The sequence below is a fragment of the Herpailurus yagouaroundi genome, unplaced genomic scaffold, assembly GCF_014898765.1.
Source record: "Herpailurus yagouaroundi ecotype Mexico unplaced genomic scaffold, PumYag 29, whole genome shotgun sequence".
Taxonomy (NCBI): domain Eukaryota; kingdom Metazoa; phylum Chordata; class Mammalia; order Carnivora; family Felidae; genus Herpailurus; species Herpailurus yagouaroundi.
In genome coordinates this window covers 117,087,526-117,090,798 of record NW_024412377.1, presented here as the reverse complement: position 1 = coordinate 117,090,798, position 3,273 = coordinate 117,087,526, and positions in this window count along the sequence as shown.

Sequence of the window (3,273 nt, the reverse complement as noted above, 5' to 3'; positions counted from 1 at the left end):
TATTATTCTTTATTAACTTTCACCTGATGCCACATCTTTAAGGTCTGAGAGTTAACTTCTATTAAGCTGTTTTTTGAAGACTTTAAAGATCTCCAGAATTCGAAAAAGTTTTTACTTCAAAATAGTGTTATAAGTTAAAAAAAAAAAAACACATATAATTCATTTCAGTAAATGAAGGAGCTCTAAAAAGCTGAAATTCAGCATGAACAGTTCAAAATATAATAAGGTTCTGGCCCTTCAGAACCACATTCGCTATTAAAACTTAACTAATTTTTCTCTTTGTGCTTCTCTTTTTATATTCAGGTGCTTATCTCGAATTTTTTTTAAGTTTCTTTATTTCCGAGAGAGAGCAAGAGACAGAGACAGAGACAGAGAGAGAGAACGAGAGCGAGAGCATGAGCAGGGGAGGAGCAGAGACAGGGAGACACAGAATCCAAAGCAGGCTCCAGGCTCTGAGCTGTCAGCACAAAGCCTGATGGGAGCCTGAACTCATGAACCACGAGATCATGACCTGAGCCGAAGTCGGACGCTTAACCAACTGAGCCACCCAGCTGCCCCTATCTCAAATTTTTTTTTAAGTATGCATGGCTCTTTCTACTTTTTTCCCCCTTGTAACTTCCACACATGTGTATTTTCTTACTTTCTCTGCTGTTTTCTCTTTGTGTTTACTTTTCTTACACAAGTCTTGCCCTGGTGACTCCTAATTGTCAACTTTCTCTTATTTCTTTTGCTTCCTTCAGCAGGGAGTGAAAAAACCCAAAAGAGTAGTATTAATTTTACTTTACACTCTTTATTCATGACCACACCTGCGATGAGGATGGGTTACCGACTGGCACCTAAAAACGGCAAGAGCAAAGACAGCACACTACACAATTAGGTTCTGGTGCCTTGGTCTCCAACCAGCCTTTTTGGTTTGTTATTTGTGCCTTTCAGTGAATACTGATTTGTATAAAGGCAAAAGATTTATGTCATTCCTTCTTCAACATCATTTTATGGTCTATATAGTCCATATTTTGAGCTAAAAGTTAGCTATGGCTTAAACAATGAAAAAAAAAGGAAATTGGTGGCAGTGCTAAGGCTTTCAAAGGTAAGAGCTTCCTGAACTATGCAAATAAATTGTATTTTCACTTAGTTGGATTAAGCTAGGGTTTATAGGGTATAAATTGGATCAGAGAAATGGAACTGAAGTTACAATATTAGTCATGTCCCTCTTTCTCAGAAGGTTCAAGCACAGTTTTTAAAAAAATGTTTCATTTCAAACAAGTGTACTTCTCCAGTGAGACAAAAATATTTTTATATACCATTCCCTTCTGATAGCTCCATATTTCAAATATTCTGAAACCAGCAAAGGAAACTGTACAGAACTCTATTGGACCTGTGACCATGCTTCCTTGGAGTTTATCTCGAGTTGGTGTATTCTGGCATTTAAAGAGGGTTACAGTTCTTAGGTACACTCAGGGATTAAGACCTAACAGTAGGAACTGGGTTTATTACCCTATTCCTTGCCGGGACCTTGAAACCCTGCTCCACCCATAAAATTGTCGGTCAGCCATGTTCCTATTTGGGGGAGTGTGGTTTATATCTCTAATTTTTTTTACATTTAAAAGCGGAGAGATTTTAGTGCGATCTTGTACACAACTGAGTAATCTCTTCCATAAAACCTCTGACAATTCAATAATGCATTGAACTGTTACGGGAAGAAATAAAATTCCTTCTATCAGGGAAATGTTAATATATCAGGAGACCTTTTTATTGAGCTCAAAAGATTACAAGATGAATAATAATAATAACAACAACAATAAAAAGTTAGTAATTCTTGAGCACTTACTGTATGGCATACATGGTCCTGTTAGGAACCTGTTACTATTCATCCCATATTAGAGATGAGGAAATTCGCTGGCTTCTCCCAGGTCATGTGGTTAAATGGTGGGAAACCCGGATTCCAGCAGAGCACTCGAAACCAGAGCCCCTGTTCTTAAACCATCCTAGCGTAAACTTTCCCACTGAGCCCACATCAGCCTCCTTTAATCCCTACCCAATTAGCCTAAATTCTCCCTGTGGGCCAACCAGAATATGTTCATCCCTCTTTCCCTCACTCATGTATGTAACAAAAAGAGTATTACTTGAGTAGCTCCTAGATGTTACTCTCCTCCAGCTTATAATACAGCCATGAAAAAGGATGTTTCTGCTTTCATGGTGGCAACACTCTCTCAAATGGTTTGAAAAGACCTTTCAGATTCCCACGAGTTTTCCTTTCTTTAGATCAAATTTTCCTATTTCTTTCAACCATTTATCATAGGACACATTTTCAAATTCTTTTTAATCCTGGTAGCCTTTCTCTTCTAAACACATTTCCGTTTGTAAATATGTCTTTTAAAATGTAACCACCAGACATGAATGCAGCAACCCACATGTTTTATTTTTTTATTTTATTTTTTAACATTTATTTATTTTTGAGAGACAGAGACACAGTGTGTGCGGGGGAGGGGCAGAGAGAGAGGGAGACACAGAATCTGCTGACAGCTCAGAGCCCAATGGGGGGCTCGAACTCAAGAACCATGAGATCATGACCTGAGCTACAGCTGGACGCTTAACGGACTGAGCCACCCAGGTGCCCCTCCACATGCTGATGGGTCTGTTAAAAGCAAGACAGACCCACACCACCAAACCAAAGAGTAATTTAATTACAGTTTCCACTCTCCCAGAAATGGAATCTTAAACCAGTCAATTTGGAATTGCCTGATAAGCACTAGTTAGGTAATCGACCCCCTCATCCCCTAAAGGAAGGTAACCTTCCAGTAACCAACCTGCCTTTTTGTCTAGTAGTGTAACCTCTTCGTTCCTGCTCCCCTCTGGCTGTAAATGTCTTTCATTCTGTGCAGCTCCTTGGAGCTACTTTCGATCTGTTAGATTGGATGTTGCTAGATCCGATTCCATTTTTGTCCACATAAAGTCTTGAAATTGTAATATGCCTCATGTTTATGTTTTCACAGTCCTGGTGACGGAAGAAGGAACCAGGAGCAATCAGACCCAGGTAGGTACCTGCTGCTCCCCTCGAACTCCAAACCAGACCCAGGTACCTGCTGAGCCCCTTGAGCTCGAGCAAAAAGACCCAGGTAGGTATCTGCTGAGCCCCCTGAGCTGGAGCAACCAGACCCAGGTACCTGCTGAGCCCCTTGAGTTTGAGCAAACAGACCCCAGGTAGGTACCTGCTGAGTCCCTTGAGCTTGAGCAACCAGACCCAGGTACCTGCAGAGCCCCCTGACCTCGAGC